Genomic DNA, 16,819 nt, shown 5'->3' on the forward strand with positions numbered 1-16,819 from the left:
CATTCCATGAGAGAGTAGTGGAAGGAACTCTGAGCTATGAGAAGAAAAGACTTAGAGGGGACATCAGTATTGTTCATTGTATCCAAACCACCATCAAATAATAAATTAATAATTAAATAATAATTGAATAAATAAATATTCATGTGACTGAAAAAATGAGTTAAACTGGCAAAACTAAGAGGCAAAACTAGGAATATTGAGCAAAAATTTCTGAGGGGCAAAATATATTTGTGATGTAAACATATAATTCCTAAAGATTAGAGTTATCTAAAGGTACAATAGTTTTCATTGGGAGGTCATTGGTTCAATGTAAATATATTAAATGGTATCCATGGGATACTTTTAGGACTAGATGATCTCCTAGCATCTTCCCATATCTGAAATATCCTTTGTTCTCAATGCCCCCTAAGGAAATAAATATGCTTTGCTTTGCTTATACACTAGTGGTGTGTAATATGTAGTCACTGCTCTTTTCTACTCTTTACCTTTAAGAAAAAAAATGTTGGGCATGTGAGTAGCTTTCCATTCTCCATCATACATTGGAATTACAATTATAATTAGGAAGACCTAATAAAAGTATGTATGTGTAGGGAAGGAATCACACTGGCAGCAGGGAGTGTTAGTAATCTCATAGACTCATCTAATCTCAGTGTTATATGGGAGGTGAGAATAATAATGATTATAACTGAAATAATTTATTCAAAGCCCTATTTTCACAACAGTCATGTAAGTTAAAACTGAGCAGTTGTTATTATTCTATAAAATGAGCTGTAATCTGATGAACCTATAGCCTGAATTTACTTCCCCATTTTTATAGAGTCTGTGGCAGAACCCAGATTATAACCTAACTCTATTTATCTTTAATCAAATTATCTTTCTTCCACAGCATACTGCCTCCCTCCATATGATAATCAAGCAGTTACTTAGATCATTCTCCTGATAACTCATTTAATTTGGAATCTAGAGAACTTAGGTTCAGTTTTTGGCTCTGTCACTTTTTTGTGAATTTGGAAAAGTCACTTGGCTTCTCTAACCCTCAGTTTTCCCATGTGTAACAAGAAGGCTTTGGATTAGCTGACATCTAAGGTTACTCCCAGCAGTAAATCTATAATTCTATGTACAGTATGAGCTGAATACACTGAAATTTCAGCATAAATTCAATCTTTCCACTGGAAGGAGATTTATGACTACAGCAAATGCCAAGAAATGCCATTATTATATATTGAAGAGCCAGAGATTTTAGGAAGGTGACCACCACAAAGTTTCATAAGAAGAGGATTTACCTGTAGATATTGCATTACAGCAAGTTAAGAACTGAACTCTTTAAATTTACCTACATGTTGGCCAATGCTTTAGAATGCAGGAGATATTTTGTGGCAGTATCATGGAAGAAATTAATTGCTACTATCAATATCAGAATGAGGAAAAGAGAAAAGGGGTGTCCAGTTTGGTTGAAAGAGTCAGTTTCAATTGAACATAAACTCCTTAAAGGCTGAGACTGTTTTTGTTTTATCTCACCAATGCCAAGAGCAAAACATTTCCCAATGCTAAACTCCTACTGAGTTAACTATAAACTTACCTAGATTCCATCAAGCAAGCATAGACACACCATTTCCATGCTCTTTCACTGGGGAAATATTAAGGAATCTGAATCTTTCCTGTAGGCCTAGACAAGCAGGATAAAAAAGGTTAGAAATCATGATTCTCATTAAGACTCCAAAATGTTCTTTAAGATCTTGGATCTCAAATATACAAAGAACAAAGTCAAATACATAAGAAATCAAATTATTCTCCAATTGACAAAAGGTCAAGGGATTTGAATAGGCAATTTTCAGATGAAGAAATCAAAACTATCAATAATTAAATAAAATTGTTCTAAATCCGTCTTAATGAAAGAAATGCAAATCAAAACAACTCTGAGGTACCACATTACACCTAGCAGAGTGGCCAATAGGATAGTAAAGGAAAATAATAAATGTTGGAGGACATGTGGCAAAATTGGGATACTAATGCATTGCTGGTGGAGTTGTAAATTGATCCAACCATTCTGGACGCAATTTGGAATTATGCCCAAAGGGTTTCAAAAGAATGCAAGTCCTTTGATCCAGAAATATCACTACTGGGTTTGTGTCCCAACGAGATAAAAAAAATGGGAAAGAATGTCTTTATACATAAATATTTATAGCTGTACTTTTGTGTTGACCAAAAAAAATTGGATAAGGTAGTATCCCTCAATTGGGGAATGGCTAAACAAATCGTAGTATGTGATGGTGATAGAATGCTATTGTGCTATAAGGAATGATGAACTGGAGGATTTCTATAAGAACTGGAAAGGCTTGCATGAACCAATGTGGGGTGAAATAAGCAGAAACAGGAGAACATTATACACAGTAACTGAAATATTGTGGTACAATTTAATATGACTGTCTTTGCTACTAATAGCAATGCAATGACCCAGGACAATGCTAAGGGACTTATGAGACAGAATGCTATCCATATATAAAGAACTGTAGGAATAGAAATGCAGAAAAAAAATGATCTATCACCTGTTTATATGGATATATGATTTGGGATTTTGGTTTTAAAGAATTACTCTATTACAAAAATAAATAATATCAAAATAGAATTTGAGTGATAATATATGTATAACCCAGTGAATTTGCTTGTCAACTCTGAAACAGGAGAGGGAGAAGGGAGGGAGACAACAAGGATCGTGTAATAAAAGAAAAATTTGAAAAAAAAATATTTTTTTTAATTGTCAGAATAGTTTTTTTTTAATTTGATGACACTTTATTTACTGTAAACTCAGAGGAAAGTGTCTCTATAAGTTTGATAATTTTCTAAGAACCTTGATTTGCTATACCTTTAAACATTTTAAAAGAACATGAAATAATTATTTGATTTATGGTATGGTTTTCTTAGAGAGGTACAGGAAGAAATTTAAGCAATGGGAAGAGAAAAAAATCATTAAACATTTATTCTAAAATTATAGAAGTCCCAGTTTTACTCTCTGAAAACATGAAATCAATAAACATTTATTATGCACCTACTAAATAGCATGTCCTTTACGAAGCATTGGGAACAGAAAAAAAAGAAAAAGACCCTACCTGCTCTTAGTTAATTCATAATCTGATTGCAGAGTTAAAATTTAAAAAAATATAGATAGATATAGAGGATAAACAGAAAATAATTAACAAAAAGAAGGCACAAGGGATGTCATGAAAAGCTTCTAGTAAAAAAAAATGAATTTCATTTGCAATTTAAATAATACTTGGGATATCAGTAGTTAAATCTGAGGAGAGAGATCAGTTCAATCATTGGGGATAGCCAAAGAGAATGCTTAGATTGGAGATCTAGAGAGTCTTTTTACATGGAATAGACAGGAGGCCAGAGCGAGTTGATAGAAGAGTATATGTTTGGGAAATACTAGCGTGCCATAAGAAATGACAAACAAGATGATCACAAAAAAATACCTAGAAAGATTTACATGAAACAATGCAAAGTGAAGTGAACTGAATGTTGTACAAAGTAATAGCAATAAGATATGATGATCAATTATGAATGACTTAGTTATTATCAACAAAGCAAGGATCCAGAACAACTCCAAGAGATTCAATGAAAAAGGTTATCCACCACCATAGAAAGAACAGGTGGAATCCAAATGCAGATTGAAACAGTAATGCATACATGTGACATGATCAGATCTTCGTGGTATGAAAATCACTTTATTTTTATTTTATTTTTTTGGTGATGGTTGAGTTCATTATTTATTTATTTATTTTTAATTTATTTATTTAATCAATTTAGAACATTATTCCTTTGTTACAAGAGTAACATTATTTCCCTCCCTCCTCTCCCCCTACCTGTCCTGAAGCCAACACGCAATTTCTTTGGGTTTTACATGTGTCCTTGGTTAGAACCTGTTTCCATGTTGTTGGTGTTTGCATTAGGATGTTCATTTAGAGACTACATCCCCAATCATATTCCCTCGACCCATGTATTCAAGCAGTTGTTTTTCTTCGGTGTTTCTACTCCCACGGTTTTTCCTCTGAATGTGGATAGTGTTCCTTTTCATAGATCCCTCCGGGTTGTTCAGGATCACTGCATTGCTGCTAGTAGAGAAGTCCATTACATTCGACTGTACCACAATATATCGGTCTCTGTGTACAATGATTTCCTGGTTCTGCTCTTTTTGCTCTCCATCAATTTCTGGAGGTCATTCCAGTTCTTCCACTTTATTATTCCTTTGAGCACAATAATATTCCGTCACCAACAGATACCACAATTTGTTCAGCCATTCCCCAATTGAAGGACATCCCCTCATTTTCCAATTTTTTGCCACCACAAAGAGTGCAGCTATAAATATTTTTGTACATGTCTTTTTCCTTATTATCTCTTTGGGGTACAATCCCAGCAGTGCTATGGCTGGGTCAAAAGTTACACAGTCTTTTAGCGCCCTTTGGGCATAGTTCCAAATTGCCCTCCAGAATGGTTGGATCCATTCACAATAACACCAGCAATGCATTAATGTCCTGACTTTGCCACATCCCCTCCAGCATTCATTACTTTCCTTTGCTGTCATGTTAGCCAATCTGCTGGGTGTGAGGTGATACCTCAGAATTGTTTTGATTTGCATCTCTCTGATTAGAAGAGATTTAGAACACTTTTTCATGTGCTAATTAATACTTTTGATTTCTTTAACTGAAAATTGCCTATTCATGTCCTTTGACCATTTATCAATTGGAGAATGGCTTGATTTTTTTTGTACAATTGGTTTAGCTCTTTATAAATTTAAGTAATTAGACCTTTGTCAGAGGTTTTTGTTATGAAGATTGTTTCCCAATTTGTTGCATCCCTTCTAATTTTGGTTGCATTGATTTTGTTTGTACAAAAACTTTTTAATTTGATGTAATAAAAGTTATTGATTTTACATTTTGTGATTTTTTTCTATCTCTTGCTTGGTCTTAAAGTCTTTCCTTTCCCAAAGATCTGATATGTATACTATTCTGTGTTCACCTAATTTGCTTATAGTTTCCTTCTTTATATTGAAGTCATTCAACCATTCTGAGTTTATCTTGGTGTAGGGTGTAAGGTGTTGATCCAAATCTAATCTCTCCCACACTGTCTTCCAATTTTCCCAGCAGTTTTTATCAAATAGTGGATTTTGGCCCCAAAAGCTGATATCTTTGGACTTATCATAGACTGTCTTGCTCAGGTCACTTACCCCAAATCTATTCCACTGATCCTCCTTTCTGTCTCTTAGCCAGTACCAAATTATTTTGGAGGCCACTGCTTTATAGTATAGTTTGAGATCTGGGAATGCAAGGCCTCCTTCCTTTGTATTTTTTTCCTGATTTCCCTGGATATCCTTGATCTTTTGTTCTTCCAAATGAACTTTGTTATGTTTTTTTCTAATTCAGTAAAAATATTTTTGATAATTCAATGGGTATGGCATTAAATAAGTTAATTAATTTGGGCAGGATGGTCATTTTTATTATGTTAGCTTGTCCTACCCATGAGCAGTTGATGTTTTTCCATTTGTTTAGATCTAGTTTTAATTGTGTGAAGAGTGTTTTCTAGTTGTGTTCATATAGTTCCCATGAGCAGTTGATGTTTTTCCATTTGTTTAGATCTAGTTTTAATTGCGTGAAGAGTGTTTTCTAGTTGTGTTCATATAGTTCCTGTGTTTGTCTCAGCAGATAGAATCTGCCAAGTATTTTAAGTATTTTATATTGTCTATGGTGATTCTAAATGGAATTTATCTTTCTAATTCTTGCTGCTGAACTGTGTTGGGGATATATAGAAATGCTGATGAGTTATGCGGGTTTATTTTGTATCCTGCAACTTGAATATCCCTTTAGAGGCTATATGGAGAATGGATTTGAATGAGGAGAGATGATGCAGATCCATCACCAAGCTACTGCAATAGTGGCAGAGAGTTGAGCAGCATCACTAGAGATATTTGAGGCATATTTGAGAATTGCTGCAAAAAATAAAATAGAAGAGTCTTTGCAACACATTTAATGTCAGGTTGAAAGACTGTGACCATGTGAGGATAGCTCCTTGGCTGTTAGCTTGCAGATCTTGGAGGATGATTTAATCCTAATTTACTTGGGAGAGGCAGAGTCAAGATGGCAGCTTAGAGGCAGGGAATTTTCAGACCTCTGAAGGTCCTTCCATATTGATTAATAACTAAATGCTCCTAGGGGACTGAAAGCCAGACCTAACTATAGGACATAGCCAAGGAAACCTCCTGCTGGACTCAACTTAAAAGGTACACCCAAAAAAAAAAAGCCTGAATTCAAGAACACTCTGGGTTATAGGGGAAGGAAGAAGGAATATCCCAGGACCCCTCCCTCACCTAGAGCACTAAGCCTCCAATGGTGGCTGGAGCCTCTAGCCGGGCAAGGGTGCTGGTCTGGAGGGAGTACCTTGTGGGAAAAGCACTGCCAGGCACAGAACATCGAACACAGGAGGTGGGGAAGCAGTTGGAGAAGAAGCACAGAGTGGGCAGCCTAGTTGCAGCAGCAGAGACACTCCATATTGCCCCCCTCCTCCTTCATAAGGTTTTGGCCTCAGGGCACATCCAACTCTGCAAGGTCAACTCAGCTGGACTTAAAATCTCATCTAACCCTCAGAGAGCCAGGAAGCTCAAGCTCCAACATCACTCCCTTACAGACTGCGCTGAGAGATTTGCTGACTAAGCTCCAAGGGTAAAGGATGACAGAAAAGCCCAAACCCACAGATCAAACACAAAATGAGTAGAGCAAGAGTGCAGGCAACTACAAGGAGTAAAGAAGAGGTAAATATGAGCAAACAACAGAAAAAGAAAAAAGAAATTACAATCAACAGTTCTATCCATGCAATGAACAAAGATCAAGTGGAACAGAGAATGATGAAGAAACACCAAGCAAAAACACAGAAACTCCAGTGAATTAGATACAAGCTTTGGAAGAACTCAAAATACAATTGAAAACACAACTAAGAGAGGCTGAAGACAACTGGGAAAATAACTGAAAAAGCAAGATAAGTCATCTGGAAACAGAAAACAATGTCTTAAAAGCCAAAATTAATCAGCTTGAAAATAAGGCAAAGGAGATGAAAGAGGACCTCCAAAGAAAATCAGACCAGAAGAAGAAGGCTAACCAAAAAGTCAGGGATAAAATCTAGTCTTAAAAACCAGAATACAACAATTAGAAGCAAGCGACTTCACAAGGCAGCAGGACACTATAAAACAAAATCAAAAGACTGAAAAAATTGAGAAAAGTATCCTAATTTACTTGGAAACAGGGGAATTGGTTGGGATGGGGGGGCATAGGGCAGTGTAGAAGGGAATAATCAGTTTTGTTTTGAATATGTTTGGATCAATTTAATTTAGACATTCTGTCCGAATTAAATGAAAAGCAATGGGTGATGGGAGATTGGATGTTAGCATAGGTGTTGGAATAGAATAAGTAGAATTGCAAATCTTCATCATAATGATGGTAATTAAATCCATAACAATCCAGCAATAGAGAGTTAGAAAGAGCAGTTAGTTAATTTAGGAGGAAGACCAGAGAAAAAGGACAAATTTAGAAGGGTTTTATTTATTTCTAAAGCCTTTTATTCTCATTATGTGGGCCTTTTGTTAGTCTCTGCAGATAGCCTCCTTAAAAGGCAGACAACTTCCTATAACAAGTGGGATTTCAAACTGTAGTATGCAATTCCATTCTAATACATTTTTCTAAGTCTAGTCTTTGATAGAATTGGCCATATTTGTCCCTGAAAATTCTTACACAATGTATTATAAGCATTTCATTGCATACTGTGTCAGTATTATTTTTTTCAGAGGATTAGACAGCATATTATATTAATGTGTGCAGTTGCTATTCTCTGGACAATTGGAGGGTATATTTAGATTTTTTAAAATATAATCTCTAGAGAATTTGGAAATGTTGAGAAAGTATATGCTAAATATATTCATAATTGGCTTGTGTTTTTATATTCTAACTGGAAAAAAATCAGCCTTTAGTGGGCAAAATTAACATATAATTAGAAGAAGAGAGGAAACCAAAATTTAATGTGACTAGTATGTCTTAGCCATTGTGCTAATTATCTAATTTGATTCTTAAAATAATTCTGTAAAGTTGGTTTTATGTAAAATCTTCATTCCATCATTGGGAAAACTTGGGAAAATGTTAACTGACTTGTCAAGGATCATGCAAATAGAAATTCTCAAAGGCTGGATATGATGGCATTCCAGATGTTAACCTAAAAAATAACTCATAACTACCAGAGTTGTATTAAAAACAATCAGAACAATGGAGGTGATAATCACAGCCTCCTCACAGAGCCAAACACACTGGGAAGACCACATTATTGGGAAAGAACCCATTACAGGGAATTTCCACTAAACAAAACAAGGCAAGTTACTTAAAGAGATTTTAGGAGAAGGGGAATTCTAAGGTGGCTGGGAGCCAAGAAGCAATAGCTAGAGGCTAGGGTGATCAGGACAAGTTTGGGGGTCAATCTGGGAGTTTCAGAAGACTGGTTGTCACAGATAAAAGCAAACGTTGCATTAAATGCCTACCAGTCCAAGGTACTACGCTGCTGTGTGGTGGAGATATCAAGACAAAAAGCACATAGTTCCTGACCTCAGGAAGCTTACATTTTTTTAAAATAATATTTTATTTGGTCATTTCCAAGCATTATTCATTAAAGACAAAGATCATTTTCTTCCCCCCTCCAACCCCCCATAGCCGACCCGTGATTCCACTGGGTATCACATGTGTTCTTGATTCGAGCCCTTTGCCATGTTGTTAGTATTTGCATTAGAGTGTTCGTTTAGAGTCTCTCCTCTGTCATGTCCCCTCAACCTCTGTAGTCAGGCAGTTGCTTTTCCTCGGTGTTTCTACTCCCACAGTTTGTCCTCTGCTTATGGATAGTGTTTTTTCTCCTAGACCCCTGCAGATTGTTCAGGGACATTGCACCGCCACTAATGGAGAAGTCCCTTACTTTCAATTATACCACAGTGTATTAGTCTCTGTGTACAATGTTCTCCTGGTTCTGCTCCTCTCGCTCTGCATCACTTCCTGGAGGTTGTTCCAGTCTCCATGGAACTTCTCCACTTTATTATTCCTTTTAGCACAATAGTATTCCATCACCAACATATACCACAATTTGTTCAGCCATTCCCCAATTGATGAGCATCCCCTCGTTTTCCAGTTTTTGGCCACCACAAAGAGCTCAGCTATGAATATTCTTGTACATGTTTTTTCCCCATTATCTTTTTGTGGTACAAGCCCAGCAGTGTTATGGCTGAATCAAAGGGCAGACATTCTTTTATCACCCTTTGGGCATAGTTCCAAATTGCCCTCCAGAATGGTTGGATCAGTTCATAACTCCACCAGCAATGAATTAATGTCCCTACTTTGCCACATCCCCTCCAGCATTCATTACTTTCCTTTGCTATCATGTTAGCCAATCTGCTAGGTGTGAGGTGATACCTCAGAGTTGTTTTGATTTGCATCTCTCTGATTATAAGAGATTTAGAACACTTCTTCATGTGCTTATTAATAGTTTTGATTTCTTTATCTGAGAACTGCCTATCCATGTCCCTTGCCCATTTATCAGTTGGAGAATGGCTTGATTTTTTGTACAATTGATTTAGCTCTTTATAAATATGAGTAATTAAACCTTTGTCAGAGGTTTCTATGAAGATTTTTTCCCAATTTGTTGTTTCCCTTTTGATTTTAGTTACATTGGTTTTGTTTGTACAAAACCTTTTTAATTTGATGTAGTCAAAATTATTTATTTTACATTTTATGATTCTTTCTATGTCTTGCTTGGTTTTAAAGCCTTTCCCCTCCCAAAGGTCTGACATGTATACTATTCTGTGTTTACCCAATTTACTTATGGTTTCCTTCTTTATGTTTAAGTCATTCACCCATTTTGAATTTATCTTGGTGTAGGGTGTGAGGTGTTGATCAATTCCTAATCTCTCCCACACTGTCTTCCAATTTTCCCAGCAGTTTTTATCGAGTAGTGTATTTTTGTCCCAAAAGCTGGGATCTTTGGGTTTATCATATACTGTCTTGCTGAGGTCGCTTGCCCCCAGTCAGGAAGCTTACATTCTAATGGATATGCTAAAGTAAAAAGAGTTTCAAAAATTGAGTGAATGCTAACAACCAAGTACATCAAGAAAGGCATGGCATGTAAGTTTTGATATGTAAGCTATGCTTTGATTAATCTTGGGATTCTATAAGGATAGTGTAAGAGCAGATAAGAAAACATATACAAAATGGATTAGACTCTGCAGGAAGAAAAATTATTTCAAATTATGTTATCTAAATTACAAGGGAATGTGGGAATTCAAATACCACCTTTAGATATCTGGCTTTTTTTATCCTAGAATTCATTGTTTTTGTAGTTTCTCATTATGAACTTTCCTTTGTTTAAAAAAAGGGGGGGGGAACATGGGATAAGATGAGAGAACCCAGAAAAAAAACTATTTCTTTTGGGGGTAATTATATCTAGGAGAGAGGAAAGGATTCTATGAAAGGGCCAGAGGAGTAAGAAAAAGAGACAAAGGCAAAAACAAAGATAAAAGAAACAGACATCTTCCCCTACTGGTTCTCCAGAAAATGAAGAGAGATTCCTCTGGCCTCCTCTAGAAATCAGTGGGGTACCTAGAAACATCTCTTAATGGAATTGAAGATTAAAACTAATTGAGATTTTGGGTCATTTAGATCTGGATCAGTCATAGTACTTGTGTATAACATGCCAAAATTTGGGCATTACTTTTTTTCCAGACAGTTTATGTGGATCTGGAAAGAAATTCGAGACATTAGAGCCCATTGCACCAATGAAAAAAAGAGCCTATACACCAAAATACTTGGTATTATTAGCTGCTCATTATTTTATTAATGGATAATGAAGAAGAAACCATTAGCCACTATTTTACTGTTGCAATCTACCAGTCATTGGACCTTTCCATGTACCTTACAGCTAAAGTCTTATATGAAGTCTTATACTGCATCCCTTTGTGAATGAACATTTGAGTTCCGTCAGTCAGGGATTGTCTTGTATTTCTGTTTATATCCCCAGGACTCTGCACTGTACTTTGCTTTGGGAAACCATGCCTTTTCTTCCTTCCATTCTTTCTTTATTTCCTCCTTCTTTACCTAAATAATCTTCTGCAATTTGTTATTTTTATATATTCTTTCATTGGATTCTAACAGCATATTCATAACAAAACCATATGAGATTACTCTTTACTTTTCCCAACAGAAAACTGCCTTTCAGGAAGGGAAAATTATTAATCCAAGGTCATACAGCCAATTACTCTCAGTGCTAATAAGAAAGTCCAAATCCCCTTGTCACCAGTGTATCTCTTTCCTAATGTAATGAAAGCATTTTCATTTCTCAATGGATTTATAATCCTATTCATACAAGAATTTCTTCCAACTATCTGGCTCAAAATCTTTCCATACCTTCTTATTGTGTAATACTCTTTAATATCTTCCTCTATAAATCCATTTTAAAGAGGAGCCTACTCTAGATATCAGTGTATTACCATGAAAATACATTTGACCTTAATCTGTACATCCCTGTATATTTATATTTTCTGTGAATTTGTCAACCCTCCAAAATACCAATCATATTTCAGCCAAGGGTTTGTACCATAAGAAATTGTGATGCTTTTCCTTGTGGATTTAAAAATGTGTTTTCCAGGCACTTGTCTCTATGCAGGACGTGAGCCATGCACAGCCCAGAGATTGTTTTTAAGTGAGAAAGATGAAAAGTTATCTAGAATCAATACTTCTCAAATTAGATTTTCCTTTTATGGGATTAAAAATGTTTTATTCGAGCCCCGCAAGGAATGAGCTCTAAGAACAGAAAGAGATGATTACTGTATCCAATAACTTCCATGTGTCCACAGATTCTGTGAGTAAAAAGCAAAATAGCTCAAAAATAATTTCCAATCAGAACATCATGAACTGCCCTCCTCTCACTTCTCAACCTGTCAAAATTATTCTTATTTTTCACCCTTTACCCCTCAGGCAGTTGTGTTAATGAATCCATCCCTCCAATTTGATGGTATCTCTTCCCACTCCCTAAACCTACACCAAACAATTTGTTTGTCCTCAAAATACACAAAGTTAAAAATTGTTATCATTCATCTTAAGCTTCTTGTGAGGTTATAAGGACAGGGATCACGTCTTATTCTCCTTGCATAGCATCACAGAAAAAGAGCTGAAATGGACTTTGAAGGTTATCTAGCCCTAAACTGCTTTTTTACAGATACTGATTTTGAAACCCAAGAAGGTTAAATAACTTGACATACATATTTAGCAAATATTGGTTGAATAATTCTGGTCCAGCTCACTCATCAAAACTTAACCACAAAGTTGTAGTTGGTAATGCTTTAGGCAGTTAAAATTTTCACCCTTTCAGATAAAACCTGGTAAGTGCTCTACACTGATTAACAGTGTTGTGATGTTGCTAAGGTAGATGACAAATCTCTTTCAGTGTCTGTTATGTTTAGTTTTATTTAATCTGCATTTCATGGAATGCCATCGACCTACATCCTTTGGAGAAAAATCAATAAGAATCCATTAAATAACCACACAAAATACTGTATGCATATCTTTCCCTCATTACCTCCATCCCATTCTGTACTTCTGGACCTTTGTTTCCTGGCCATCACTGAAGGTTTGGCAAAAAACTTTTATGTATTTACCTTAGCAATGAAGGTGACCTGAAATAGAAATCCAGAACTAGGCACCAATCTCGGGAAATTCCTAATATGGCCAGGCAAATAAGCCATCTACATGACTGATAGCAGTAAAAGAAGATATAAAATCTGGATTAGGATGCATGGTTCATAGTACAAATACAATAGAAGCTCTCATAAGATGGATACATTCTTATGAGCAGGTAAATTCAGCAGATGAGGAATGATTTTACCTGTATCTGATAGGATACTGTAAAATAATTCCTTTCAGAATAAAGAAAAATCTGTAAGTTTATGGGTTTATTTCATGAGCATTCATCCATTTATACCATAGGTCATTATTTTTTAAGATGCCATAATATACATGAATACATTTATATTTAGACTAGATCAGTTTTCAATCTATTCCCTTCTAGTCATCAGATGAATCAACAGAATCCAGAAACCTAATTTGTATTCCCGGCTCTACAACTTATTACTCATATGAAAGTCAACAGGAATCTATATTCTCTCAACCTGTTTCCTTCTCTTTTTCCTAGATTAGTCTTTAGATCAAGTGAAAGGATGCCTCTGATCATGATTTAAATGATTGCTATTTTTCTTGTATCAAAACCCTAAAGACAAAAAGTTCTTAACTCACAAGACTGGCTGCCTGGAAGTGTTCCTGTTTTGTAAAAGACTTCATGGTTGAGTATTTGATTCATTGATAGTTGATTGTTGTCCTTTGTATGAAGAGGACCAAAATGACATCACTATGATGGTGGCAGTGTACAGTGTGTCATACTATGGATCATCAGAATAATGTAAATTTTTAAAACTTTATGACAAATCAATCACAGATTATATGAACATTTGGGATGGAGAGGTTTCTAAATTTGCAGATTTAGTTCATTAATTGGGGATTCCCCCATTAATAGGGGACCCCCAGTTCTCACATTCTTACATTCATTGACTTATAGTAGCTACTTTGGTACACGGGGAAAAGTTGTCTATTTTTACTCTAATTAAATATTTTTGTGAAAATGAAGGGAAGGTAAAAGAAATACTCAGTGTTTAATATGAATTGGAATAGGTCAGGTCATTTATTACCATGAAGAAAGCAATGATACATAGATAAGAATCAGTGTGCAGTAACAGAATCATTTATTTAGAAGACAATATTTTAACTGGTTATTATTAATACTATCTATGCTGGGTGGTTAATCAAGCATTTTTGTAACATAAAAAGTTTGTTTTTTGAAAGATGATTAATATTATTATATATCACTTCCATTGATATTGACCAATCAAGAAACCATGTTTGAGTATTTCTAGTGTTCCTTCTCCAATATTGATTCTTTGTAAGGGATCCGCCCAATTTGGCTCCAGCATAGAACACATGAAATAGAATCAGATGAAATTATGCAGAAAAAAGGTTTAATTTGGCAGATTGTAGTGAAGTTTAAAATGGCTGTTTCATCTGCGCTAAGAATAATAGGTATAAGTTTCAAAGGTAATTTTTTTTTGATGTAAGGAAAGAATTGCTAGCTATTTCTATACAGAGTGGATTGTTTTGAAAAATAAAAGAAGTAAAGAATGAAGATATATAGAATACTTGTGTTCAGGCCCAATTCAATGTCCTTTGAAGTCCACTTCCAATTAGATGATTCTGTGATTCAATGAATAAACCTATTCAATATGCTGTCCAGAAACTATTCATATACTTTGGTTTTAATATACAAAAATTAGAGGAAGACTGAATGCAGAAACCAAATGTGTGTTAACACCGGCTGACCAGACTCCAGTTGCTTCAGAGTCAAGTATATTAAATTTTATTCCTTCCCTGGAGTTTTCTGCTACCCTTACAGGCATTTTAAAATATCTAGTTTCAGTGCCATCGGCCCATTTCCTTCCTTGATTATGTTCCCTAGTTTAAGACAACATATTAGTTTCCCTATACCTAAGTTCAATTTAGCCTCTTGATAGATTAACTTTTACAAAAGAATATCTACTTGAAAGGTATAGCAAGAACAACTACAAACATCCCCCAACACCTAATGAATGATGTCATCATCCCCAACTCAAATGCCTGCAGTCAATATGGAGGAGAATGGAATTAGATTCATAGCTTATCTCATTTCCTATTGTGAATAGTTCCATCAGGTTCTATGGATTCTATGGTTCTATGGTTCTCAATCTTAAATACCTGCACATTGACTTCCTTCCTACCCATTTAGAAACAGCTAATCTGGAATCTTGATTCTAAGGTCACTCTTTCTCAGACTTCTAGGTTCAAGAATTGTATCACCTAAGCATAGAACTTAATAAGTGAACTATACCCAAATCTCAATTCTTAGGGGCATGAGGCTTTAAATTTGGGGAGCTGAATGAATTGTGCTCAGTTTATGATGCTCACAGTATGAGAGAAAAGAACCCCGTTTACCATCCCCATAAAAATTGCAAGACTGCCCTAGGCTTGCAGTTTTAAAGACACAGTCTGTTTTAGCTATATGACCATTGGATATCATTCATATCCACATGTTAGGGACACACAGAATGTCTTCATTCAAAAGCAGTTTCCTGACTTGTTTTTGGATTCTTCCTTGTCAGGTCAACTAAGCATAGTGAAGACCCTATTACAACTGAAATTATAATCTAGTTCTACTGACTCCAAATTTAGTGTTGTCTTTGCTTACTATGTTATTTGGTTTGTTTAGGGGTCCCTATAATAATTCAAAGCTTCACTATGCTCAGAAAAAAACTGCCTAGATTCAGCCCTTGCTAGGTAATCTTTATGTGGTCAATCTAGTTCATTTCTTGATCATTTTGTAAAATGATAACTAACTTTATGTCACTCCTTTTTATTTTTATCCAAAAAATGGCACCTCCTTGCTTCATGTTTTCTATAGTCAACCTATCAAATTTCTGGTATTGGTAATGGTTTTTATTTAGTGACTTCAACTAAGAATAGATACTTCCTGGCTGTGTGATCCTGGACCTGTCCTTTAACCCCAAATGCCTAGTCCTTTACCATTCTTCTGCCTTGGAACCAATAGTTAGTATCAAGTCATAGATAAAAGGTAAGAGTTAAAAAAAAAAGAATTGAATACTTGTGGTGGGTTGATTTAAAACCCATCCAAGGTGATTTCCCTTGAGTATTGTGAGTCATATGGGGGAAATGGGAAGGGAACAAGTATTTATTAAATATATACTATTTAGCAGGTACTGTTCTATATAGTTTAACTTTATCATCTCATTCCATTTTCTCAATAACCCTTACATTTATATGCTATTATTTGGCAGTTGGATAGTGCAACAAATTTACATTAAGTGTAAATTCTCATCTTTCTGAGTTCAAATCTAGCATGTGTATCCCTGGGAAAATCATTGAACCTTCTTTGCCTCAGTTCCTCATCAATTAATGAAATGGAGAAGGAAATGGCAAAACATTCCATTTTTTTGCCAAGAAAACTTCAAATAGAGTCACTAAGAGTCAAACCCAAATGAAACAACTGAACAATATTATCCCTACTTTACAGATGAGGAAACTGAGGCATACAGCGAGTAAAGGTTGAAAGTCAGATTTAAAGTCAGGTCCTTTTCACTCTAGCTCTAGCATCAATCCACTGAAGAACCTAACTGTTTTGTAATAACAGGCTTATATCAAAAATAATCCACTGCAGACTATTATATCTCTCCCCTCCCCTATCTTTTCTTTGCTTTTAAATAAAAGTAGATAGAAATCATATAGGACCCTTCTCATTCCCAATTCCATTTTGAGCATATTTTTAAATGTCTGAGAAATAAAGAAGCAATTTGCTTCCTCTCCAGTTCATTCAATGTCAGGGAGACATTGTCACCTTTTAACCTGTGACCACCACCTGGTGTCTTTGTGCTATCAGGTACTCAGTGAGCATTTGTTACTAAACTACTTCACATAATTTGATGAGCATCTATTGAAGTCATTTTGAAAAGAGACGAAATGTCAAATGAGCTCCATAGAACTTTGATCCCTGTTTAGAGAAAATGATCCTCTTTTTCACAGGGATTGTTCATTTCTTTTATTGGGCAGATCAATACAAAGTGTTTCATTTGTAGGTGCCCTAAACCAGCTTTGTAAACACA

At 35.4% G+C, this 16,819-nt stretch overlaps 1 protein-coding gene across 1 annotated transcript in view; it reads left to right on the top strand.

Moving 5' to 3' along the window:
• The window catches only part of FSTL4 (follistatin like 4), an 857,042-nt gene that overhangs the window by 575,806 nt on the left and 264,417 nt on the right, over positions 1 to 16,819 (top strand). The window lies entirely within an intron of this gene.

The sequence above is a fragment of the Monodelphis domestica genome, chromosome 1, assembly GCF_027887165.1.
Source record: "Monodelphis domestica isolate mMonDom1 chromosome 1, mMonDom1.pri, whole genome shotgun sequence".
Classification (NCBI taxonomy): Eukaryota; Metazoa; Chordata; class Mammalia; order Didelphimorphia; family Didelphidae; genus Monodelphis; species Monodelphis domestica.